Source organism: Mesoplodon densirostris, chromosome 4 (assembly GCF_025265405.1).
Source record: "Mesoplodon densirostris isolate mMesDen1 chromosome 4, mMesDen1 primary haplotype, whole genome shotgun sequence".
In the NCBI taxonomy this organism is placed as follows: Eukaryota; Metazoa; Chordata; class Mammalia; order Artiodactyla; family Ziphiidae; genus Mesoplodon; species Mesoplodon densirostris.
Window position 1 is genome coordinate 32,307,977 of NC_082664.1, and position 27,912 is coordinate 32,335,888.

The 27,912-nt window shown below is 38.7% G+C and overlaps 1 long non-coding RNA gene across 2 annotated transcripts in view; it reads right to left on the reverse strand.

Annotated features, from left to right (window-relative positions):
- Positions 1–27,912, reverse strand: part of LOC132487953 (uncharacterized) — a 195,735-nt gene that overhangs the window by 21,805 nt on the left and 146,018 nt on the right. The gene's annotated exons all lie outside the window — the stretch shown is intronic.

Sequence of the window (27,912 nt, forward strand, 5' to 3'; positions counted from 1 at the left end):
AAGATCAGGAACAAGACAAGGTTGCCCACTCTCACCACTCTTATTCAACATAGTTTTGGAAGTTTTAGCCACAGCAATCAGAGAAGAAAAGGAAATAAAAGGAATGCAAATTGGAAAAGAAGTAAAGCTGTCACTGTTTGCAGATGACATGATACTATACATAGAGAATCCTAAAGATGCTACCAGAAAACTAATAGAGTTAATCAATGAATTTGGTAAAGTTGCAGGATACAAAATTAATGCACAGAAATCTCTGGCATTCCTATATACTAATGATGAAAAATCTGAAAGTGAAATCAAGAAAACACTCCCATTTACCATTGCAACAAAAAGAATAAAATATCTAGGAATAAACCTACCTAAGGAGACAAAAGACCTGTATGCAGAAAATTATAAGACACTGATGAAAGAAATTAAAGATGATACAAATAGATGGAGAGATGTACCATGTTCTTGGATTGGAAGAATCAACACTGTGAAAATGACTATACTACCCAAAGCAATCTACAGATTCAATGCAATCCCTATCAAACTACCACTGGCATTTTTCACAGAACTAGAGCAAAAAATTTCACAATTTGTATGGAAACACAAAAGACCCTGAATAGCCAAAGCAATCTTGAGAACGAAAAATGGAGCTGGAGGAATCAGGCTCCCTGACTTCAGACTATACTACAAAGCTACAGTAATCAAGACAGTATGGGACTGGCACAAAAACAGAAAGATAGATCAATGGAACAGGATAGAAAGCCCAGAGATAAACCCACGGACATATGGTCACCTTATCTTTGATAAAGGAGGCAGGAATGTACAGTGGAGAAAGGACACTCTCTTCAATAAGTGGTGCTGGGAAAACTGGATAGGGACATGTAAAAGTATGAGATTAGATCACTCCCTAACACCATACACAAAAATAAGCTCAAAATGGATTAAAGATCTAAATGTAAGACCAGACACTATCAAACTCTTAGAGGAAAACACAGTCAGAACACTCTATGACATAAATCACGGCAAGATCCTTTTTGACCCGCCTCCTAGAGAAATGGAAATAAAAACAAAAATAAACAAATGGGACCTAATGAAACTTCAAAGCTTTTGCACAGCAAAGGAAACCATAAACAAGACCAAAAGACAACCCTCAGAATGGGAGAAAATATTTGCAAATGAAGCAACTGACAAAGGATTAATCTCCAAAATTTATAAGCAGCTCATGCAGCTCAATAGCAAAAAAACAAACAACCCAATCCAAAAATGGGCAGAAGACCTAAATAGACATTTCTCCACAGAAGATATACAGACTGCCAACAAACACATGAAAGGATGCTCAACATCTTTGCTCATTAGAGAAATGCAAATCAAAACTACAATGAGATATCATCTCACACCAGTCAGAATGGCCATCATCAAAAAATCTAGAAACAATAAATGCTGGAGAGGGTGTGGGAAAAAAGGAACACTCTTGCACCGCTGGTGGGAATGTGAATTGGTACAGCCACTATGGAGAACAGTATGGAGGTTCCTTAAAAAACTACAAATAGAGCTACCATATGACCCAGCAATCCCACTACTGGGCATATACCCTGAGAAAACCATAATTCAAAAAGAGACATGTACCAAAATGTTCATAGCAGCCCTATTTACAATAGCCCGGAGATGGAAACAACCTAAGTGTCCATCATCGGATGAATGGGTAAAGAAGATGTGGCACATATATACAATGGAATATTACTCAGCCATAAAAAGAAATGAAATTGAGCTATTTGTAATGAGGTGGATGGACCTAGAGTCTGTCATACAGAGTGAAGTAAGTCAGAAAGAGAAAGACAAATACTGTATGCTGACACATATATATGGAATTTAAGAAAAAAAAAATGTCATGAAGAACATAGGGGCAAGACAGGAATAAAGACACAGATCTACTAGAGAATGGACTTGAGGATATGGGGAGGGGGAAGGGTAAGCTGTGACAAAGTGAAAGAGTGGCATGGACATATATACACTACCAAACGTAAGGTAGATAGCTAGTGGGAAGCAGCCGCATAGCACAGGGAGATCAGCTCGGTGCTTTGTGACCGCCTGGAGGGGTGGGATAGGGAGGGTGGGAGGGAGACGCAAAAGGGAGGGGATATGGGAACATATGTATATGTATAACTGATTAAATTTGTTATTAAGCAAAAAAAAAAAAATGGTTCTGAAGAACCTAGGGGCAGGACAGGAATAAAGATGCAGACATAGAGAATGGACTTGAGGACACGGGGAGGGGGAAGGGTAAGCTGGGACGAAGTGAGCGAGTAACATTGACATATATACACTACCAAATGTAATATAGCTAGCTAGTGGGAAGCAGCCGTATGGCACAGGGAGATCAGCTCCGTGCTTTGTGTCCACCTAGAGGGTTGGGATAGGGAGGGTAGGAAGGAGACGCAAGAGGGAGGAGATACGGGGATATATGTATACGCATAGCTGATTCACCATGTTATACAGCAGAAACTAACACACCATTGTAAAGCAACTATACTCCAATAAAGATGTTAAAAAAAAAAAAGAAAAAAGAAAAGGATAAACTACAAATTAGAAAACACATAACTAGCAAAATATTATCTAGAATATATCTCTCATAAATTTGTAAGAAAGACAATCCAACAGAAAAGTGGACAAAAATTATAAAAGGAAATACAAAAGCTCCTCAAATGCATGAAATGATGCTTTGTTTCTTTAGTAATTAGGGGATTACAAATAAAAAGCACCTTTACACACCTATCAGGTTGACTAAGTTTAAGAAGTCAGACAATGTCAAGTGTGTGGCAAAGATGAGGAGCAATGGAGACATTCAGACTCCGGCGGGAGTCATACACTGAAACAACCACTTTGAAAACTGTCCAGCATGAGGATACCCTACCAGCCAGCAGTTTCACTCCTGAGTTTATGGTCTCCAGAACTGTCACTCAGAGACAAATACAATTGTATTTCACAACCACAGAAAACTGCAAGCCCAAATGCCAACAGTAGAATGAATAGGAGAACAAAATATGCCTTTGTTTGCAGTAATATCAGTGAACTCTGATGCTAAATGCATCAGTGTGGAAAAAGTCAAGGGAACAATATCCCTAAATACTTCTTCAGAAAAAGATTAGTGATAAACTAAATTTTTAAAAATTAGATACCAAGGGCTTCCCTGGTGGCACAGTGGTTGAGAGTCCACCTGCCGATGCAGGGGACATGGGTTTGTGCCCCGGTCCGGGAGGATCCCACATGCTGCAGAGTAGCTGGGCCCGTGAGCCATGGCCGCTGAGCCTGCGTGTCTGGAGCCTGTGCTCCGCAACGGGAGAGGCCACAACAGTGAGAGGCCCGCGTACCGCAAAAAAAAAAAAAAAAAAAAAAAAATTAGATACCAAGTTCACTGAAGGCTGGCTCAATACCCCTTAATAGTCATTAAAAGTTTTCCAGAGTTTTGTGCTCAGAACTGTTGAATGTTTCCAAGATACAGACAATTAAGTCCTCCAAGAGATAACAGCATATCTTCCTATAGCTTTAAACACAACATTGAGCCCATGGCAAACACTAGATTAAACTAACAAAACCATAGGTCTCATTTAGTTTTTTAAATAAGAGTGTGCTTAAATTCCCAAGGTCTATTGAATATACTTGCGTAGGCACCATGTACATTGTGATTTTCCAATTTTTTTCTTTAAGTATTTAAAGACTGAAAAACATGTTATTTTGATAATCAGCTACTGAGACATGTGAGATTGCTCCTAAGAACTTATACCAATTAGACCAGCAATTCATTTAAAAATATATCTTAGAACAGTATAACTTTCCACCACTCACTCCCCAAAAAAACATGGTTTTAAATCAATGCAACAGGATTAAGAACAAAATAAAACACTCATATGAGCAAAACGCTCTGAGCTGTATCTGCCATCTTCTGATAGCAATGAGCTCTGATGACACCATGTGCTAAGCTGACCCGGCCGAGGTTAGAGTGAAGTGTGTCTCATGAACCTCATAACTACCCTAAAACCAAACCAATTGTAACAATTTGGAAAAATCATAAGCTATGTATTTAAATTTGGCGTCAAAGATAATCTATTTTCCTTGATTTTAAATGTTATATAATAGTGCTCAGAATTTAGAATATTATGGTCCTTATTTTATATCAGTGGGTGTATACACAAATCTTTAAAACAGATGGTAACTTCCATAGAAACATCAAGTGACAGTTCTAGCTGATTCAGCTCTAATTCATTGTTTGCTTTCTAACGATACTATTTGAAAAAGAGCAATTCTGTAGCCCATAGAAAAGATCTTTTTTTTTTAACTTATTTATTTATTATTTATGACTGTGTGGGGTCTTCGTTTCTGTGCAAGGGCTTTCTCCAGTTGTGGCAAGTGGAGGCCACTCTTCATCGCAGTGCGCGGGCCTCTCACTATCGCGGCCTCTCTTGCTGCGGAGCACAGGCTCCAGACGTGCAGGCTCAGTAATTGTGGCTCACGGGCCTAGCCGCTCCGCGGCATGTGGGATCCTCCCAGACCAGGGCTCGAACCCGTGTCCCCCGCATTGGCAGGCAGATTCTCAACCACTGCGCCACCAGGGAAGCCCAAGATCTCTATTTTAAGCAGGGGTGACAATCTTTACTTACGTAAGAAGCAGTTATACAGGTTAGCAAAAGACATGAAGTGTAATGCAATACACTAGAGTTAAGTCAGGGGAAACCATTCGTTTCATTCTCAAGGGTAGGTACTAAGTGTATAGGTCTAACAGTCACCAAATTGATTAAGCCATAATTTTGCTCCACAAATTCTCCATTCTTTCCTTCAGAGCACACTGGATAATCAGAAGGCAATGTTTGCTTTCCTCTCTACAGCAGCAACTGTGCATTTGGCCTGAACTCTAAATAATCAGGTTCTTTATGAAATTCTTGACATTCAGCCAATATACAGATCTTTTCACTCAAAATAAGCAAGAAGGAAACAGGCTCAAATCATAACGGTCAAATTTAGCTACTCAAAATGGGAGAGAACAGCCTTCTCAGACAAGTTGGATAAACATGCACAGACGTCACCATCACCATACATGCTCCACTGTCACTAAAAGCAGAATTACTGCTAAGAACCTGAAGTGGGAGTATTCAGTTGGATGTCTTGATGACATCAACATCTATGGCTTAAAATCTATTGCACACTGATCCTTGGGACTAGAGAAACACCCACAGTGATCCTGAGGACTAGAGAAGCTGGGCAACATTCCAGATAACTTATAGTTTACCCGCACTCAGAAGGCAAAGAACCCACACACCTTCTGGGGAAGTCCACCCTACCCCATGTGGCTGGCCCTCCCGCCATGGCTCCCATAAATCAGAGCCCACGGGCACAGGTGGACAGAGTCTCCACAACACTGAATTCAACCTTTTGGTCCTATCATTTACTACAAATAAATCTATGATAAACAACTGAAGGGGTTTAGAACATGCTACTCCAAGACATGCTGATTTGGCATACTAACTATTTTGAGCTAAAGACACTTAAAAACAACAGGTGTGGGCTTCCCTGGTGGCGCAGTGGTTGAGAGTCCGCCTGCCGATGCAGGGGACACAGGTTCGTGCCCCGATCCCGGAAGATCCCACATGCCGCAGAGCGGCTGGGCCCGCGAGCCATGGCCGCGGAGCCTGTGTGTCCGGAGCCTGTGCTCCGCAACGGGAGAGGCCACAGCAGTGAGAGGCCCGCATACAGCAAAAAAAAAAAAACAAAAAAAACCAAAAAAAAACAAAAAAAAAACAACAGGTGTGGTGAGAAAGGCACTCTAACCTCCCCTTTTCTTCCTGAAAACAGGAGATAAAAAAAACCTCCCATGTGAAAGATAAACCTCCCTGCACCTGGAAGAAAAGAACATTTTGATCACCAGAGACAGGGAGTCAAGGTTGAGAAGAAACTGCATAAGCAAACCTTCTTAAAATAATCCTGTTATTTTCCTTTAGCCTCTGCCTGTATCTTAGTTATTTTTTCACAATCACTACTCTTTGTTCAATCTGATATATAAACATTTAGGCCTAACTGGTTCTTTGGGTCTTTATTTTCCTGTGTAAGCTCCCATGTACACATTAAAAAAAAAAAAAATCTATATGCTTTTTCGCTGTTAACCTGCCTTATGTGAACTTAATTCACAGGCCCAGCAAGAGACTCTAGGAGGGAAAAGGAAGTTTTACCTCCCCTACCCAATCACCATTCTAAGAAAACCAGCAATATGGAAAAAAGTATCAAATTCAAGAATGCCCAAGGGGGCCTCCCTGGTGGCGCAGTGGTTGGGAGTCCGCCTGCCGATGCAGGGGACACGGGTTCGTGCCCCGATCCCGGAGGATCCCACATGCCGCGGAGCGGCTGGGCCCGCGAACCATGGCCGCGGAGCCTGTGTGTCCGGAGCCTGTGCTCCGCAACGGGAGAGGCCACAGCAGTGAGAGGCCCGCGTACAGCAAAAATAAATAAATAAATAAATAAATAAAAAAGAATGCCCAAGGAAAAAGAGTATTAACATGACAAAACAAAGAATATGTTTTCAAAAGTAAAATAAATTTCCACAAGAAATGCAAGGAAATATGATATCCACAGGAAAAGAAAAGAGAAAATGATTATTTTTGGTTAAAATAAGATTAGTGGGAAACAAAAGTATGAAGAGTGATTAGCATCTGATCATGGAGGTCTGTAGTTGGATTCTACACCTTGGATCCTATCTCCAGTGGACATCCTGGGCTCTATCCATTATCCTCTTACTTTGGCCTCTTCCCTTCTGCCTAGAAACATGTACTAATCTCCTTTAATTCATAAAAAAGCTTGTCCCTTGACCCAAACACTCCTCCAAAATAAAGAAGTAATGCGGTAAGATGTCAGTGATGATTTGGAAGTTCCTGGCTTAAATAACTGGGCAGATGGTTCTCTCACTAGATGAACAATAAAACTAAAGGGAAGGGTGGGAAATGGGGGAGAACTTGATGATGACATACAAAATTTAAAGTGTCTTTAACAGAAAAAGGTTATAAACTAGAGCCTGTGTATTGAACTTGGTCCATGGGCATGCTTTCTTTGGCCCATGCAGTATTTTACAAAAATTCAAGGTATTTAACATGCAAATCCTGATTTACAGCTTCTCTTGAGAAACTGGGAGATCTAGTAATTTTGGGCCAACATTCCCAAATAGCAACAAAGGCCAGAGCCAAACAGCCTGCATGGGGCCTGCACTCTCCCCACCCATGACTGTCTTCCTGACCCTGAGTCTATGTCAACAGCCACTTATCACCCCACTTACCCTGTTGTTTTTCTTAGTGTATAAAAACATTTTTTTCTTACCCAAAGGCCTGCTTTTTACTCAGTTGTTAGCCAGGCTCTTAAGCTTGTGAATCTGCTGTAGAACAACAGAGTCAAGAAAGGAGTTGAAAATGTGGGTCTCTGGCTGGTAAGAGGAGAGAGGGCTAGAGCTGGGGTGTAAGGTAGGTTTGAAATAGGTTGACATGGAAGAAGACTGAGCTTACAAGAGAGAATGTATAAAAGGAGGTGGCAACTGCGGATGGAACTTTAGGAAATGCCAATAATTCAAGTCAGTAAAAGACAGGGTAACAGTAACAATAAGTAAAGGGCAAGTTCAAAGAGTGAGAGGTTCAAGAGTTCAAAATGAATTAAGTTGATGGTGCACAGATTACAGCAAAAATTCATTCAGTTGTGAGACCAGTGCTATAGAGAGAGATGAGGGTCCACTGTAGAGTAATTTATTTAGCAACAGCAACAACAAACCAAATCTAAACTACCCATGAAACTGTACTACGTATCAGTTAGTTAAGGTTAATACAGAAAGATGTATCTTTTAATTTCTGTCAGTATAAATGTTATACCAAGTTCTCTCTGAAAGCCTTTTTTCATTCACCAGAATTATCATATGATATCTAAATTAAGTCGTATTTTACATGTTAAAAGCATTTTCAAATAAAGAGCAGAGGCAGAAAAATACATTAGGCACAGTTCAACAACAAATTGTTGTCAGAGAATAATTTTTATTATCATAATAACAAAACTGGTCAGCTAACAAATGGAAAAAGTCACCAGGTTTTCCTCCAGATTTCTATGTAATGAGTAGAAGGAAAAAGTCCATTTAACATTAAAAGATATACATGAATTTAAAGCATCACATTGGCAAAAGCCATCAGACTGTGAATAAGTAGGAATATTTCTGTACATTTGGTTTAAAAAGAGGGTAATTAAGAAATCCTGCAATCTAAGACAAGTTTTTCTGTAACAGGTTTTGTACTAGATTACTAGATAGATAAACAGGATACAGTATAAGGGTAGAATTCATAAGGAAATAGAAATTCAATATAAAACAGATGTGAAAATGCTCACCCTCATTAATTATCAAGAAATAAACATGAAAACAAAAATGAAATAGCCATCATATAACTATTAAATTAGCATGGTAATATTTTATACATTTATAACCATTAAATTAGCAAAATAATTTTGGTACACTGACACTAATAAGCCTGAATTAAAACTCCTTGTGGCCCTGTAAATTGGGATGGCACCTATAATCGTAGTTAATGTTCAGCAAAATGATCACAACCCTTGTAATTGATGGCTAAGTCATCAGTGGTGCTCCTAGAAATGGATCTTACGTAAATAATACAGGAGAAGCAAAAGGTTATATGAATGAAAATACTCTCTGCTACAATGTTTGTTAAACAAAATAAAGAATCTGGAAACAAGTAAATTGTTGAACAAGAGACACATTATATAGAAAATTATAGTGCATCCATGCTAGAATCTATAAGTTTATATATATACTGGAAAGCAGATGCATGGACTATTTTTTTTAATGTTTCAATATTCTTTTAATAATAGAATAGGTGAAACAGGAAGAAAATCTGGCATCACGATTTTATAAAAGTGGCACAGGGACAAAAACTGTAGCCATAGTTCTAAAGAGAGAGCATAGAGAGAGATGGGTTTTAACAACTGAACTAAAAAGAGGTAACCAGCTTTAGAAAATGAGAAAGCTACCGGGGACCTCAGAGAGAAGAGCTTTAACAAAATGGTAGAGACATAAATCTTATGCAGAGAATTGTTTACTAAATAATGGAGGTGAGGAAGTGTGTGACTCAGACAATGCTGGGATAAAAGAAACAAGTAGTAATCTGGAGGAAAAAAACAAACATGATAGTAGCTTGGGGAAGAATTAGGATTGAGAACAATTTTTTAGGCTATAAACTAGAAAGAGAGTGAGTAATCAGTAAAGAGAAAAATTGAAAATTCAGAAGAGAAGGAAGGAACACGATGAAATAGCTCTTAGAGGCCACATGGTACAAGTACTCAACTTATATGGAACGGAGTTTGGTTTTTTATTCTCTGTTCCTGTAAAGCACTCAAATTTGTCTACAGAAATAATACTTCAATGAAAATTTTGATATCTTCTTAAAATAAGAGACACTGTTTAGAACATGTCACCAACAGTATCTGAGCCTAAAAGCAAGCAACACAATTCAAATAAATGATTCTCACACTGACTTCTAAAAATGCTAGAGGTCCTAAGTTAAACCCCAAATAAAAACTGTGTCAGGATGATGAATGTTTTGCATGGATCTAAAATTCACATTTTTCTTCATTTTAACATCACTAAAATCAGGATGCATCGTATAATCACTGGCATCTTAGCACTGTGTCATAGTTTAAAAAGCTATGGTCTTGGGCTTCCCTGGTGTCGCAGTGGTTGAGAGTCCGCCTGCCGATGCAGGGGACATGGGTTCGTGCCCCGGTCTGGGAATATCCCACATGCCGCAGAGCGGCTAGGCCCGTGAGCCATGGCCGCTGAGCCTGCGCGTCCAGAGCCTGTTCTCCACAATGGGAGAGGCCACAACAGTGAGAGGCCCGTGTACCACAAAAAAAAAAAAAAAAAAAGCTATGGTCTTTTCCTTAATGATACATAGAATAATGATATGCCTTACAATTGAAGGCATCTTAAATTCAATAAAATGTGGTATCTCTCTGTCCTTACAAACTACTCTCTCATGTTATTATATAACTGCAACAGAAAAGAGGAGAAGGGAAGAGAAACTTGGCATATGCAATTTTAAACTACTTTTCTTTTACAAAAATATAAAATTGTGAACATTTTACCAGGCAGATTTCTGTTTCTATAATTAAATGATCCCCATGGTCCTGATTCAATAAGGTTTATTCCTGCTCATAAATGTGGAACATAAATCACATATATATGCATTTATGTTTCACAGCTCTCCATGTAATCGATAGCCATTTTACAGCACAGGAAAAGTGATATTTAAGGAAAAAGGACAACTAAAATAGCATACTTTCACTTATACATACATTAAAACAAAATAATTTCCTAATGAACAAAAATCAGAGGCCATGTGCTCCAGAGCCCGTGTGCCACAACTACTGAAGCCCGTGTGCCACAACTACTGAAGCCTGTGCGCCTAGAGCCCGTGCTCCGCAACAAGAGGAGCCACTGCAGTGAGAAGCCCGCGCACCACAACAAAGAGTAGCTCCCGCTCGGCGCAACTAGAGAAAGCCCACACACAGCAACGAAGACCCAACACAGCCAATAAATAAATAAATAAATAAATAAATCTTAAAAAAAAAAAATCAGAGGCAAGAACATTTTATTAAAGATTTAAAATTTTTAATAGAAATGCCAATTAAAGGAACGATCAGTTAGGCATTTTAAAATATTCACATCTTTGCAACTTTTCTGTAAATCTAAAATTATTCTAAAATAAAGACTTGACTAAAATAAACAAGTAGATATACGTATTAACAATTTTTACTGGTAGTTTCATTGGTGTTTTAACCTCAACAAATAGGTTATCTGAAAAGATAAAAGTTTAAGAAAAATACTTAATGAAACATTTACAGTATCAAGCTTCTTTGGCAATTACCATAATCACAACAATGAGCAACTCCAAACTGGCATGCAATACAAATTTTTAAATAGTTTACAAGGAAACCAAACTTGCCAGCTAATAGATTTATTATCCCCCTACCTATTCTACTGGAAATGCACAAGATAACCAAATCAATGAAATCAGCATCTTAAAATGTTTCTCCAGCATAATCAACTTATGTTGGGCCAGATTTACTCATAAAACATTTTAGAGTGATTCTGAATATAAATATGGGCTCTGTATCAAATCTAAAATAGGAACCGTGCCAGAAAATTCCTTCACGACCTTCTGGTTCTAATAACTTTGTAAACTTACAAAGCACTTTCACACAGCATTGTTCTTAGGATAAAATGAGCTATATGATCTTCTAATTTTTAAATACTATTATTTACATTGTGGCTAAACTTTGGCAAAGTTCATCACATTGATATATATATTAAGCACATTTTTTTCATTAAAGGTCAGAGGTTATGATGGCTATAAAATTTCAAGACCATCAACCAGGATAGATGTTACATCATCATCATGTAAGAAATTGCAACTAATTTCATTTGAAATAAGAAAAGAGGAATATGCAGTAGAATTCAAAACCTCTAGTACTTTATCACTCTTCTATAAAATGTGAAGACAATCAACATTTTCTATTTAATATAAGCGACACATTAGTTAGAAGAAATAAAGAAACAGTTTCTGCCCTCAAGAAAATAACAGTATACAGGGGAAAGAAATATAAAGACCTATATAACATGTGGCATAATATAGTAAGCGTTAGAGGAGTTTTATGAGAATACAAGGATGATAAAAAACATACCATTAACTGAGAAGTGTATTAGACCATAACTGTATTTGCATTATTGCAAGTGAAAAATATTTTCTCTGGACTAACAGAGATGTCTCCGGACTAAATACCTTACCAGCAGCTTATTTTAGTTCTCTGTAAAAATTTTTAAAAACTGATAAGTTCTCATATTTAATAAACCCACTATAGTTTATTCCTAACCTAATAACCAAGAAACTTTATTTCTGACCCTTCAAACTATTCAGACTTCACAAAGATCCTTAGCGCAGTTAAAACCAAAATTGCAAATAAGAGCATCAGCCCTTAAAGGTAAAAAGATTTTTAAGAACTATAATGCCATATCTAAAGAATTCTAATTCCTCATTCTAATTCCTTATAAGAAATGATTTAGTATCTTCTTTTGTGAGCTGCCTATTCAAAACTCATATCTTTGGCCAAAGGGAGGGTAAGAGGGAATGGAGGGTCTGGCTTTTATTGATTTATAGTTCTTTATGTATTCTGGATATAAGTCCTCCATTCAATATATATGCAGTATACTGCAGGTATCTCCCTGTCACTGTGTGGCTTGTCTTTTCACTCTTTTAACAATGTTTTTTGACGAAGAGAAATTCTTAACTTTAATGGAGTTCAATTTATCAATTTCTTCCTTTATGGTTAATCTCAATGGAATTCAAATACTATTCCCTAAACGTAAAAAAGAGACACTTAGACTACTTTCAGTTAACTTACTAGCCTGTTTATAAAAGAAAGTGAATATTACACATCCCTGAATATCTCATAATTAAAATGAGGGTGCCGATAACTTAGTACATCAACAACTTTTTTTTGGTAGTTTTGCTTAGATAATCTCTAGTAACATAGAAGGAATTACTCTTACTTCGTATCCTGAAATGAGAACCAAAAATAACTTAGGAAGATAAAGGTGTTAAGATTGATAATTTAAGATATAATACCTGCATAACAAATTATCATATTTTGACATAATTACATATTCTTTGAACAAGAACTTGCTTGACAGTATGAGGCATGCAACGCAGCCAAAGTACTTTAGAGACTTAAGTAAGAATCTGATCAAGAATACACAAGGAGATGTCGTGTTTATATAAATTACACACATAGGAACAGCTTTCTTTTCTATTTTTATAATCTTTGTATTGAGCCACCATGCCACTAATCAAGTTTTATTTATAACAAGTACATCAAAATGACATGATGAATATGGGAAAAGAATCAGCCGTGGAACCCATGATATAAACATCTCATTTATGCAACAATCACTGGAAGAATACACTTTTTCATGCCACTTTTTAGTTTAGTTTAGGTTGGTGTTAATAACAATTCATATAGGCCCTCTGATTTGAAGAATTCAAAGAGCTTGCCAGTATTCTAACTTTGTACCAGAAGCCTTTCAACAAAAATATGCTATACTGCATCATCAAAAATTGATATAAGCCTTGTAAAGAACATTTGGTTAACCACCCACCTATGGTTAAACTGCACAAACTAAAAAGCATACTTCATCCTGTCCTGGCTAGTCATGAACATCAATACCTAACTTATCAAGAAAGCTCCATCTGACAACCTCTACTCACCCTCACAATGGCCAATAAAAAGGAAACAAGCGAAAGAACTGGGAGAGAAACTACACTGGGGAAAAAAAAAAAAGATTATAATGAATCCAGGGTTGCCCAGCAGCATCCACATTTCTGAAAAACAGTAGAATAGATACTGCAAGTTATACTGTTTACTCAGTTTATAAACAACACTTGGCGCATATACAGAGTCACATTCATTGACCCCTCATCTCAATTTCATGGCCCCAGTTTGCAAGGCACTAAAACAGATGTTACAGAGTTTATGTACTGTACTTAGAGAAGAGCTCCTGCAGCATTTACTGAGAGGAACTCCACTATTCTTTTTCAAACACAATTCTAACAGGCTTATTAATGAACATTTCATAAAAGCAGTAAACCAGAAAGGGGACGGGAAATGGGACTGCTGCCAGAATCAGGCACACCAACAGCAGAAAAGTAAAGCGTGAAAGAGACATAAGTAGTACAACACCACTCAACAGTCCTCAAAGCTTCCCAGTAATTCCAAACCCATCTTGTAATTATAGTCCATAACAATGACCTCTGGTATCAAGAAAAGATTATATTCAGTGTACTTAAAACAATTTTTCTCAGAAATTCTTAACACAGGGACTTTAAACCTTAAAGGGGACACTTCACCAAAGAGGATATAAAGATGGCAGACACACGAAAGATGTTTAAAATTATTCGCCGTTAGGGAAATGCAAATTAAAGCCATGACGAGGTATGACTACACACCTGTTAGAATAGCTAAAATGAAAACTACTGGCAATAAGTGGCGGTGAGGATGGGAAGCAAGGAGAACTCTCAAACATTGCTGGTGGGGATGCAAAATGATAGAACCACTCTTGAAAACGGTTTTCTTTTAAAGTTAAACATACACTTAACCTATGATCCAGAAATCACACACCCTAGGTATCTACCCAAGAGAAATGAAAACTTAACATTAACAGAAAAACCTGTACACAATTGTTTATAGCAGCTCTACTCATAATCATCCAAACTGGAAACAACCCAAGTGTCCTACAATGGGTGGAATGTATAAACAAACTGGAACATCTGCACAATGGAAGACTCAGCAGTAAAAAAGAAGGAACTACTGATATTTGCAACAACTCAGATGAATCTCAAAGGCATGCTATGTGAAGTAAGCAAGTCTTAGAAAGTTAAATACTACATGTGAAAATTTATAGGATGTAGCTAAAGCAGTTATTAGAATTTTATAGCTATAAACTTAAGCCTATGCTAGAAAATAAAAGTTTCAATTCACTTCCACTTTAAACTAGATAAAGAGTAAACTAAATCTCACAGCAAGAAAAAGGAAGGATGTTAAAGTTTAGAGCACAAATCTGAAAACAGAAAAACAGTAGAGAAAAAAAACAACAAAATCACAGTTGATTCTTTTAAAAGGGCAATAAAACTGATGAACTTTTATTTAGACTGACCAAGAAAAAATGAAAAAGACACCAATTACCAAAATCAGAAATGAAAGAGGAGGCATCACTATTGACCCTATAGAAAAAGATTATAAGGGAATATTATGAGAAACTGAATACCAATCTAATTTAGGTGAAATAGACAAAATCCTAGAAAGATATAAAGTAGTAAAACTGATTCAAGAAGAAACAGAAGAACTGAACAGACCTGTAACAAGAAATTCAACTAGCAATTACAAATCTTCCCACAAAGAAAATCCCAGGCCCAGATGGCTTCCCTGCTGAATTCTATCACATATTTAAAGAATAAATCCAGTTCTTCACAAACTCTTCCAGAAAACAGAGAAAAAGAGAACACTTCCCAACTCCTTCTATAAATTCAATAGTATCCTGATACCAAAGCCAGACAAAGATATCACAAAAACAGAAAACAACAGATCAATATCCCTCATGAATACATATATACAAAATTCAATTAGTAAACCAAACCCAGCAGCAAATAAAAAAGATTAGATACTATCACCAAATGGGATTCATCCCAGGAATGCAAGTTTAACATCTGAAAATCAATTAACATAATGCAACATGTGAAAACAAATTAATTTAATACAATATATTAATAAAGGACAAAAAGCCACATGATCATATCAATATATACAACACCCACGCATGATTTAAAAAAAAACTCAGCAAACTAAGAACAGAAAGGAACATCCTCAGCCTATAAAGGGTATTTGTACAAAACCTACAGCTAACATCATACTTAATGTTAAAAGACTGAAAGCATTCTCCCAACGTCAAGAACAAGATAAGGATGTCCACTCTCACCATTTCTATTTACCATTCTACTGGAGGTTTTAGCTAGTACAATAAGGCAAAAAACCCAACAAACAAACAAAAAAGTAAAGGTATCCAAATTAGAAAGAATTAAAACTGATAGCTTTCAAAGCCTCAATTTTCTAGATTTTCAGTACCCACACACACATAGTACCAAAGTAGACAACTTATGTTTAAAAACAAGAGCCAATGTGTTTTTTGTGTGGTAAATATTACATCATGGATTTCCCTTAGTCTAGCTTGTCAACATCATCAGTAATCAGAGGTATGAAAGTTCTTCATTGGAATTAACAAACACAAGCAAGAAAATGAATATATCAATTTAAAGACTAACAGAAGGGCTTCCCTGGTGGCGCAGTGGTTGAGAGTCCGCCTGCCGATGCAGGGGACACGGGTTTGTGCCCCGGTCCGGGAGGACCCACGTGCCGCGGAGCGGCTGGGCCCATGAGCCATGGCCGCTGAGCCTGCGCGTCTGGAGCCTGTGCTCTGCAACGGGAGAGGCCACAACAGTGAGAGGTCCGCGTACCACAGAAAAAAATATTTGCTGAACTAAAATTTATTCATTTTAATATAGCTGACACATTTCCCAAGTGTCAATACATTTTAATTGTATCTTAATCCTTTGGAATTAAATTATATAGGCTTCATAATATCAGCTTCTCTCCTGACATAACATGCATAACTTTTTTTTCCACTGTTTTAGAAAGGAAGAAATAATCTAAGTTTCCAATATGAACTTGAACTATATTCTGGTGAGGGTTCCTTTCATGGTAATACTTAGGATGAAATAAAATAAAGGTCTCTTCAGTCACCCTGGCCGATCAATTTCACAAGTCCATAGTCGCATACACAAAAAATATATAATTTTGTATTGCTCGAAACACAGAACTAGAACAATACCTGGCACCCACACAAGTAGTTGTTCAGTGACTATTTTTGCAGGGAGGGTTAGCAGGGCAGGCATCACAGATGTGCTCCTTGTAGGGGAATTAAGTGAATTAAGTTGGAAACTGGAGAATAGTACTGAGGAAGACCCTGCCTTCTGGGACAACAAATACGGAGACAGATGTATGAAAATGCCATTTACTTTCATCAGAGAGAAAATGACATTTATCTCAAGCTTTACAAGTACAATTGAAGCCACTTCCAGACCCATCTATGGAGGAAATAACCACCTTGGTGAAGCTCTGTAGCCAAAGGCAAAGGAAAAGCACACTTCAGGATTTACCCACAATCCCTGGCCACTAGGGCAGAGACCATGTTGGTTCCTTCAAATGCTTCCCTTAGAAGGCGAGCTTTCACATACAACCTTTTAGTTCAAGAAAGAGCAAATGCATGAGCCTGGCCCTGTCACACGGTCTACAAGTCTGAACCAGAGAACAAAAATATTTTATACTCAGAGCTGATATATATGATCTATATCCAAAAACAAAACTTCTATCTGCCTCAACTGATGTTCACAGCATTAAACAGCTTTATCTGTCAAGCTGTTTCAAAGATTTATCCTAAATAAAAGGAACTCTCAATTACATGTTAAAATGTAGCCTCCAACCCCACTTGTTGCTGCTGCTGCTTCTTCTTCCTTAATAAAACATCAAGTTCATCCTTTATACTGTTGGAAAAACATGGTTATACTGAAATTTAAAACTTCTGAACTAATAAAACCAACACCACGTTCCTATATTCTGGGGCGCCTGACCTCCCCTGAAACTTCCAGCAATCCACACTTGCTCCTTGCTGCCAAGTCCTTTTTGTTGTTGTGCCATCAGGCTGCTAGCCCAAAAAATTAAGCTAATATACCATTCCTTTGCACTTTCAGCCCTGGTGGTAGCCAGTATTTCCCAAAGTATCCAAACAAAGGCCTGTTGTCAAGGACAAGAGCCTATGTGGACCTGGCTGCAATGCCCGAGGCCATTAAGTAGATTTAAATACAGCCTGAACCACCGGGTGGCAGAGGAGAAGGTGCTGACAGACTTGGATGAGCAAAAAACAGAAGTCCATTTTTCTCAGGCCATCAAACAGTCAGTTCAGAAATATTTATTGAGCACTTTCTCTGTGTCAGGCTCTGCTCAAGGTTATGGGCACATCACAGGGAATAAGACCAAACCGCAGGACCTCAAGGAGCCCATGCTCTACTCGGGAAGAACACTAAAGGTCATCCAAAATGCAAAAAGCAAAAATTCCAGCTCTAGTTAGGGGAAGAAAATAAAGTAGTCAACTCCTTTATGTCCCAGGATAACAGTAAAAAATTGCATTGGATGCAAACTATTATATAGAATGGATAAACAACAAGGTCCTACTGTATAGCACAGGGAACTATATTCAATATTCTGTGATAAACCATAATGGAAAAATATGAAAAAGAATGTATATATATGTATAAATGAGTCACTTTGCTGTATAGTAGAAATTAACACATTGTAAATCAACTATATTTCAATAAATTTTTTTAACTGCATAACTGATTTCCCCACCTCTACCATTGCCACCTTTTAATATACTCTCAACACAGCAACCAAAGTGGCCTTTGCAAAACATAATACACCCTTGCCTAAAGCCATTTCATGGCTTCTCATTACACTGGGCGTAAAGCTAAAAATCCTTGATGTGGTCTAAAAGCCCCTGCGTGATATTCCAGCAAATCTTTCCAACTTCGAAGGCACCATGTCCCTAGTTACTATGCTCCAGCCACACCAATCCTTAAACTTGTCAAACACACTCAGCTCTCCTGTCAGGGGTGGGGTTTTGTCTGAAATATTTTCCTACCTCCCAAGTCCCAATTTGGATAATCCCTACTCATCTTTGTTGGAAGCACTTTCTCCCCTGCCCCTATCCTCTTCCTCTCCCACCTTCACCCCATACACACCCTGAACTAAATGAGGATGTCAGGTACATTTTTAAATTTCCAAATAACTTGCTTTCATGTACTATTTCCTGAAAATGTAACCTGCAAACCCCAGCTCTTGCTCCCTGTGTGTGTGTTTAAATAAAACATCAGGTTTCCTTTATACTATTGGAAATACATGGGTATATTGCTTCCAGAGCACTTACTAGTTTACATGTATATATTTACTTATACGACCATACTATTTTGTTCACGTCTCATCCACTAAGCCCTAAGTTCTATGAAGACAAGTAAGGTGTCAGTCTGTGGAAATACAGTGTCCCCAGAGCCTAGCAGGATGATGACTGACACAAAGGAGGTACTCAAGGAGAAAAGCAAATGAATTATGATCACCACCAATGGGAATAACCGTAATTTAAACTTCAGAGAACTACTCCCAAAGATAGCTCAGTTCCAAGAGCCACATTTTGTTTTGCTTGAGTTTCTGCTGTAATAAAGACTTTACTAGGAAAATGAAACCCAGACTGATTAAGAGACTGCTGAAAATCTACTTGTAGCTGACACTTCCTTTCCAATTGGTTAGAAATGTACCTGATGTGTGGATTTGGTTTCTTTTTATTTTTAAATGTGGATATCCTGTCTATTTAAAAGGAAGAATTCGAGGATCAAAAGGAGTGTTTATTACTTAAGCACTCAGAGCATTATTAAAAAAATAAGACATTATAAATATTATTGTTATTAATTTAAATGAACCAACTTCCTAGTATGAGAACAGGCATCTTGATTCCTATTAAAACACTAACTTTGGGGCTTCCCTGGTGGTGCAGTGGTTGAGAGTCCACCTGACGATGCAGTGGACGCGGGTTCGTGCCCCGGTCTGGGAAGATCCCACATGCCGCGGAACGGCTGGGCCTGTGAGCCATGGCCGCTGAGCCTGCGCGTCTGGAGCCTGTGCTCTGCAACGGGAGAGGCCACAACAGTGAGAGGCCCACGTATCCCCCCCACAAAAAAACACACTAACTTTGAAAACGTTCTCTATAATGTATTATTAGGTAGCTACTCATACCTAATGTTGCCTATTTGAAGGAAATACTACTTTTTTTAGTTTCAGCTTTTAAGTTATAATGAAAGCAAGTGTTTTGCTTTTGTCCAAATATGTACACAACAAAGAAAAAATTATAAAGGCCTCCACAGATGTGTCAAACAATGTCACTGTATGACATTTCTATACTAGCTAGTATGGCATGGTAATCTTAGAGATGTCCAATCATTACTTGTGCAATGCGAAAATATTCACAGTAGCCCTCTGTCAGAAACATGTCAATTACTACAATAACATGGACTACACACACACACACACACACAGAGTATATGCAATATACTCTGATCTTTTATAAACAAAAAGCAAGTAAAAAACCCGTATTTCCTCTTTTTAAAAGATATTTGTTTTGATAAAAAAATAACATTACTAACACAGGTGGATCACAAAATAATATATAATTTTGTGCTGCTAAATGTACCATAAAGACTCAATGTTAAACTAATTCTGTTTAAAGGTATCAGCCTCAAAGAATCACTTAAATTATCACCTGGTGAGCAATGTCCGGTTGGGCTCTTACTTTAAGCTGCTTGAGGGAGGTCCAAACAAAGTGCATTTTAACATACAAAAGTGTCAGTAAAGAGGATAACTATTAAGACTATATGAAAAGTGATGTCCAGAAATAAAGATAAATCTTACTGCATTAAAAAAATGTTTATTTTACCTTTTTAAATCATAAAGAAAAAAACTGCCCTTAATGGTTATTTTTATAATCAAGTATTTAAAACTTCAAGCTTACCATTTTGTTTCAATTCTGGACAAAATTTTAGGCAATAATTCAAATACATCCATGCAATATGTTTGCTTCTCTGATAAGTAAAAAAGCTAGCAATAAAAGCCTCCCCAATCCCAACCTTACCCTATTAACTTTCCTGCTGAACACCTTGCACGTAAACTTTGGACTTGGGGGTGACAAATGAAGACATGAAAGAATGACTCCATATTCTGATAACCAATAACTCATCTGCATATTATAAATGGTACATAACATCATTTGTTTGACTTCCAGCCCCAGGTGAAAGCTTCCAGTAGTCATATCTTTCTCATCTTTAGGGTTACCAGCGTTTACCCTGTCCCCTGAGGGAAATTTCTGACTCATCTAAATAAAACTGAAGAATACGTCATATAATGAATAGTCTTATTACCTTAAAATTAACCTGTTAGATTTTCCTTCTGTGTTCTTGAGGCTTTCATTGTCAAAGTGGAAAACCTCCAGTAAAATTAATGTACAGAAATCTGATTCTATTCTACCATACATATTCTTGTCTTGCCATGAATGCACTGGAACTAATGCGCATGGGCTGAAGAAATTGGCGTGACAGAAGACTGGGGTCCCAAGTTACAAGGACACTGGCTCCATCTACTCTAAATGTGCACTCCCTTTCAGAGTCTAAAACAGCTGTGTGAATCACAAGAAATGGCCTTCCAGATCCCCAAGCCCCAAATGTACCAGAGGTCAGCTTTCTAAAGGCAACATCTATTTTTACACTAATGTAAGTTGGGTTCTAAATTTGACCTGCATTTAAATTATCATCTGGTGAGGAATGTCCAGCTGGACTCTTACACACTTTAAGTTGCTTGAGGGAGGTCCAAACAAAATTCATTTTATGAGCAACAGACAAAGCCTTCTCTTAGCAACTGGCATCCTCCGCAAGGGAAGAGCAGCAGTTGTAAAGAAAGAGCCATCCTGCAGCTGAGGGTCCCTGGAATTTACTTCTTCACATAACTAATAAAAGCAGGCCATTCTTCGCATTGAGATGGTTTGGGAAAACCCATTTCCAACTGCTCAGCACAACAGAATGAAGGAACAGAGCGTATTTTCAACAGCGTGCAGAGTACATGAATATCGTCCCAAAGAAGCCAACAAAAACCTATTTTTAAGGTTCCTCACAGTACACTTCTCTTTAGAAAGTTCACAGGGCAATCCTGTCCAAAATAGCCTCATTGACAATGAAGAAAGAGGTTTCTTTTAAATTTTGGGCTCAGAAACTGGAAAATAAAAGAAAACCATGAATATTCTATCATAGTTATCAGTTAAATAATTATGGTACCAATTGATAATTTTGGAAATTGGTATTCTCAATTTTAAGAAAACTTCAAAACAGAACTTCTACAATTTTTAAAACTTACATTTCAAGAGTATTACAGTGGTAAAGGTTGACACTAGCATATGTACATGTATCACTTAGGAAATTATGTCCTACCAATTTTAGTATCCACATTAGGAAAATCACTGCCAGGGCAGAGGTGAAAAAATAAAACAAATAAATCTCTGAAAAAACACTATAAGTATAAACCTACCTAAGTTATATAGCTATTTCTATAAACCAAAATCACAAGAATTCAGTAAACTATTGCTAATCAAGAATGAAATTAAAATACCAAACGTGTCCATATCTATATGTCACACCCAAAACCTATCTCCTCTCACTAGCCTACAATTCTGGCCCAGTCCACCATACCTAAAGATAAACTAACACTATGATTTAGAGGGCAAAGCAAATCCAAGTATTTGATTTTCTAGATATGTGGATGATCAATCTGATTTCAAGGTTCAAAAAATATAGACCATGAAAATTAAATGCACAGTATATGAACCAAAAGCCTTGATTCTATCATGCCTCCTTCACTTCCATTCATTCATTCAAAGAACATTTTACTGAGCAATATAGCTGAGGCTGCTTGTTGCTACCCAGTGTCCACTCTCTCCTTCTTCCTAACAGAACCCCTGATTTATCTGGGGAAAGCAAGACAACTAGTTGAAAGACTACCCTTCATAGCCTCCTTACAGCTAGATGAGTCCACAGGACTAAGTTCGGGCCAATGAGACACATGCACGTGTTTTGAGAAAAGTAGGCAAAGAAAAGTTACGTAAAGGGAGCCGACTCTGTTCAGAATTTCACTTTTCTTCCCTTCTTCCACGTTTTAGAATATGAACATGATGCTTCCAGTAGCCATCTTAGGTCTTAAGGATGCATGCTAAGAATTTAAAGAGAAAGTCTAAGCAGTATTTCTTCAGTGCTGTCACGTTCAGGGAAGTCATGGTCAAAGATACTGGTAACTGCAGAGGCTACAGGATCATCTCTGATCTTGTTTTTGCCTCATTAATGCTACCAACAGTCTGGTGTCACATATACAGAAATATAAACAAGCTTATAAAATCTCTGAAAAAACAGGGCTTAAGGAACAGCACTTACTTTCTTTAACAAGAACTTAATGTTCTTAAAGGGGAAACAAAACATAAGAATCACAAGTCCTTTCTCTGTTTATACCTTTAACCTTTCACTTAAGCGTCTACATACTGAGGATGAGGTGAGTGTGTCTGTCTGTCTCCCCCACTCTCCTAGAAGAACTTAAAGGTTCTTAAAGAACTTAAAGAAGAACTTCTTAAAGAACTTACTGTTGTTCACTTTCGTAGCCCTAGAACCCAGCATATAGGAGATACTCAATAAATGCTAAATGAACAACTTGAAGTGAATGAACGCAGAGCTACTCAATCAAGAGTCCTCCAGTGACAGATAATTCCATAGTTCTGGATGATGCCGGTATCCGCCGGAGGGCCAACTCATTCAGTGACACAAAGCACAGCACAGTGGAAAAACTGCCACTCCCTGGCCAGCTAAGGAGCCCTGCTCTTTACCTGCGGGGTGTACAGACCTCCCTCCCTCATGTCTCCGCAGGCTGAGTCGGGGAAGCGGGCACTGAGAGCTCCGGTCTCCCTGTCTGCTGCTCGCCCACTCGCCCTTGCTCATCCATTACAAGTCTCCTGAGCACCCACCATGCACCACACACTGTGTAGGAATGCCACGAATAACTGTAATGACCGAAAGAACCATCCTCAAGGAATCTATCATCCACAAAAAAGTCAGAGAAAAGCACAGAAGCAATCACAATGTAACGTGAAAAAATGATGGATATACATAATGTGAGCTTCCTTTGGGAAGGCTGAGCACGGGTTGGAGCGCTTTACTCTGACTATCTCGTGTATTCCACACTATCACTGCTGGACTTCCTCTCTGTGATAGGGGCAGCAGAGACCAAGCCACCACACCAGTCGGGAGGTGACGGCATGGAAGACAGGAAAGGCTGAGAGGTGAAGTGAAAGTTGAACAATCAACAGAATTTTCCGGGTTGAAAGGTGTATGCAGAAGGTTTCACACAGAGAATTAACCAGGCAGAAACATCCAGAGGCAAGAAAAGACTATAGTTCATCAGAACAGCATGGCAGAATTTGCTGCTGGATCAGTGAACACAACTACCCAAAGCAGTTTTTTTTTTCCTTTTTTTTTTTTTTTTTTTTTTTTGCGGTACGCGGGCCTCTCACTGCTGTGGCCTCTCCCGTTGCGGAGCACAGGCTCCGGACGCGCAGGCTCAGCGGCCAAGGCTCACGGGCCCAGCCACTCCACGGCATGCGGGATCTTCCTGGACCGGGGCACGAACCCGTGTCCCCTGCATCGGCAGGCGGGCTCTCAACCACTGCGCCACCAGGGAAGCCCTCAAAGCAGCTTTTAACACCTGAGGGACTGAGCTTTCACGACTTGTATCTAAAGGAGAGGCTCAGAGAGAAAGGCCTGATGATTTTTCATAAATATTTCTAAATCATGGGCCTTCAGGAAAGGCATGAAAGACTCTCTTAACCTGAAGCACATACTATCGATCCTACTCTATTTTTAAGCCCAGGTTATTAATATTTATAATTTTAAAAGATTACTTATTGGAGAGTAATAAAAGAACATTAAGAATTTTACAAAAGCATAGCAATGGACTGGAAAAAAATTTTTCCCCAGACTGAAATATTTCTTTAAAATGTCCCTACATAATGCATTTTTTTCCCTTTCAACTTTGAAGAGACCGTTAAGCAGATTCATGACTTAAAAATACAGTTCGCATTTGGCAGCAGAGTCATCTCTTTCAAACCTGATTTCCCCTCCCCTCCCCTTCTGTTTCAGTCATAGAAATCTGGTTTTATTTGGGCTGGCAATGTGCCCACTTAAACACCACACTGGAGCCTCCTGGAAGACAGCGGTGGCCAAGGAGTTTCAAGTACAAGTCAGGCAGAAGATTCCAGAAAGCCCCTCTGCCGCTGTTCTCTCCTCTCCTCTTGCAGGGATCTTGGCTGGAGCTCCAAGAGAGCCCTGTGGTTATGTGGACGGAGGCCTTATCCTCAGGATGCTGAAAGCCCGAAGGAGCCAGGACCCTCCCAATGATGGGGTAGAACCCCCTGACCCAAGCACGTTCCCTACAGACATTTTATGTGAGCAAATCAAACCCTGTCTAATTAGATTCCTGTTCCTACTAGACAAACACAAATTTCACTGCAGATGCAAGTGAATATTTAAACTATACACGGTAAGATTTGGCAAAAAGCAGTTTCAACTAGACTTACAGTATTAAAACGTATTTCATGAGTCCCTGTCTTTTTTCATCAAAATCACACATTCTACATCCTTATTAAATAACCTTTTTAAATCAAAATAAATCTTTTCTAATTTTTTTTCTTTGCACACACGACATCTGGTTCTTGAAATAAATATCTGACCTACTCCGGGAGCTGAATGGGGAGAGTGAGGGGGGCCAGCAGAATAATCTCTGGAGAGCAGGCGTGTGGGACAGTGTGCAGGGGGTGCTGGGAAGTTACACGTCGATAACAGGCACCACACAAGCTGTTTACAAAAAGCTTCATTGTGTTTTGCAAGCCAGGTGAATTATTAGGTAAGATTCAATTTGGAGGCCTTTGATCTAAACTAATCTCTGGGAGCCACTGCCTAAGCTCATACAATCACAATGAGATTTAAATGTAATAGCATTCTCATTCTACTTGATACCCCAGTCATTTTATTTTTTAAAGGTATAGTTGCTTCACAGTAACTTCCTTGACGTCGGTGAGGCACATTCTTGTATTTTTGTGGAAACGGTATTGCACCCCTTCCTCCATCACCTACCATCAAAATAGCTAGGATTATGCCCAACAAAAACAGAATAATTCCACAGGGCTGGGATGGGGTAGGGGAGGGGACTCCTGTCTTTGGGCAGAATCAGAAATTTACTGACTGTAGAAAAGCCAGGATCACCTCCATTGTAACTTGATGTACAGCTTTTGTTTGAAGCTAGAAACAAAATCCAAATGAAGAAACTAAACAGAATATAATCTATTTCCCCCTTTTATCTCTCTGTTCACTTCTTTAAAAAAGAGTATTCCTTTCTATTTCAAATATTTAGCCAAACTAACAACAAGCCTACTGTCAAGCCAACACCACCAGACAACTACTGAATCCCTGCTCTATGCTGGATCATTACACAAACATCCATTTTCTTTGCCTCTTTTTTTTTTTTTTTTTTTTTTTTGCCACACCATGCAGCATGTGGGATCTTAGTTCCCCAACCAGGGATCAAACCTGTGCCCCCTGCATTGGAAGCACAGAGTCTTGACCACTGGACCACCAGGGAAGTCCCAAAACATTGGTTTTCTTTATGGGCAAAATGGCATAGTGAAATGTATATAATGTCTAGATTCAAACATGGATTTGAATCCTGGCTCTAAGAATTACTAGAATTACTAGAATTAACCTTGGGCAGATTAATTTCCTTCACTCTGACGTCAACTCCTGCAACTATAAGATGAACGTAATGCTATCATTCTCCTCCTAGCATTGTTGAAAAAATTAGTGCTAATGTATACATTAGGCATTTTGTAGCTATTAATATAATGCTAATTACTAGAAACGTTTTATTTATTTAACTATCAAAGATAGAATGAGAGATGAAAAAATTTAAGAAAGATAACTAAAAGTATCAACTAAAATAAAAAGCAAAATGAGAGACAGAGTAACTTCTGAGTAACAGAGCCCTCTTAGCTCCTGCCTGGAACACTTCCAGTGATGGGAACTCACTACCTCAAAAGGCAACTCCATCATTCATGCAACGTTGCCTTTACATGCCTTAACACACATGGAGGATGGTATCTACCATGTGTCAGTTTCTGTATAAGGCTTGAGAAAACATATAATCAAGACATGGTCCCCTGCTCTCAAAGAATTCATAGCTCCCTCTCATGAATACAAAACGTGACAGGCAATGAGGGAAGAAAAGCACAGAGTTCTGCAGCAGGGCAGAGGTGGGGCACACCACCCAACCTAGGGTGTCAGAAGGAAGGAATCCCTTGAGTAAAGGGAGCAGCACCCTGAGGTGAGAGACAGCCCAGTGTATCAGAAGTACCAGGTTCAAAGCAGGGAGCAGTAGATGATGTGGTTACCCAGCTTCCCATCAGAGGGCTGGAAGACCACAGAATAACGCTGGACTTTCTCCCACAGGCTGTGAGGAGCCTTGGAAATGTTTTCAGCAGGGAAGTGACAGGGTTACACATGCTTTTTTTGTACAGAAATCATGGTGGCAACGTGTAAAATGAACTGAATGCAGCAGGGGCAGAATGGGATGGTAAACCAGTAGTCCAGGTGAAAAACAATAAGGCTACAGAGTTAGAATTCACATTTTAAGCTCAGCTAAGCTGTTACAAGATTTTCTAAGGAGTTACAATTAAGCTGGGTCTTCTTTGGTTTCTGTAGAGATTGTGTATATATGTAATCTCCCAACAATATCAATGGCTCCAGAAGACTAGGATCAAGTGACCTGGTTTGAAATTCTCACTAGGCATGGTACAATGTGGGTGAAAGGTGAATGTAGGGACATTTTCAACTTCACTGAAAGATACCAGAAAACATTCCCCTCTCTCAGTTCCACAGCCAAATGCCTCTACTTATGATCAACTGTTACTAACAGAAATAAAAACTGAATCTCAAACATTTATCATGTGCCTATGTGATGTGGATAATCTACTATCTAAATAAGTGTTTAGATTTAGGTAAAGAAGAAAATTCTGATAGCCCCCAAATTTTGACCACTTTTAAGACTTTTTCCCCCAATGACTTTACAGTATGCTCTTGCCCTATAACTGTGAAGTCACTTATCAAAAAGAGCAAAACAGGGGCTTCCCTGGTGGCGCAGTGGTTGAGAGTCCGCCTGCCAATGCAGGGGACACGGGTTCGTGCCCCGGTCCGGGAGGATCCCACATGCCGCGGAGCGGCTGGGCCCGTGAGCCATGGCCGCTGAGCCTGCGCGTCCGGAGCCTGTGCTCTGCAACGGGAGAGGCCCCAACAGTGAGAGGCCCGCGTACCACAAAAAAAAAAAAAAAAGAGCAAAACAACTCTGTGGGCATTGAAAAAGGCTCTTATCTGTGCTTAGTTATCAGCTGAAACTGTTTGTAGAAAGGAAGAATACCACACAAGTTGTCTGGCTGACTTTGAGTTGGCTGCTGCCTGTACATTCACAGAGAAAACTGTGTTTAAACATGAACATTCAGGCACA